Here is a 332-nt window from a genome sequence, read left to right as displayed (position 1 = left end):
ACAAGAACTCTGATTATAAGCAACAATTTAAGCACAGACTCATGAAAACCAACCCAAACTACAGAAAGTCTTCCACGCCTCTACAACACCACATTACTTGACACTTTAGCTTCGTCAACTGAATATGATAATATGAAAACGAAAAACAAAATACTAAAATAGTTACTTTGGAATATTTTTTTACACGCTGTTAACGATAAAACACTGAATATAACGACAAAGGAAATGAAGTTCCTTTATGACGAGTGTTATGTTGGCAAAAATGTTTAACTTGTTAAAATATGAGCAGTAATTGCAGAATAGTGATGAAAGATATAATGGTAACAGTGATG

Source organism: Penaeus monodon, chromosome 29 (genome assembly GCF_015228065.2).
Source record: "Penaeus monodon isolate SGIC_2016 chromosome 29, NSTDA_Pmon_1, whole genome shotgun sequence".
NCBI lineage: Eukaryota > Metazoa > Arthropoda > Malacostraca > Decapoda > Penaeidae > Penaeus > Penaeus monodon.
This window is presented reverse-complemented; position numbering follows the sequence as displayed.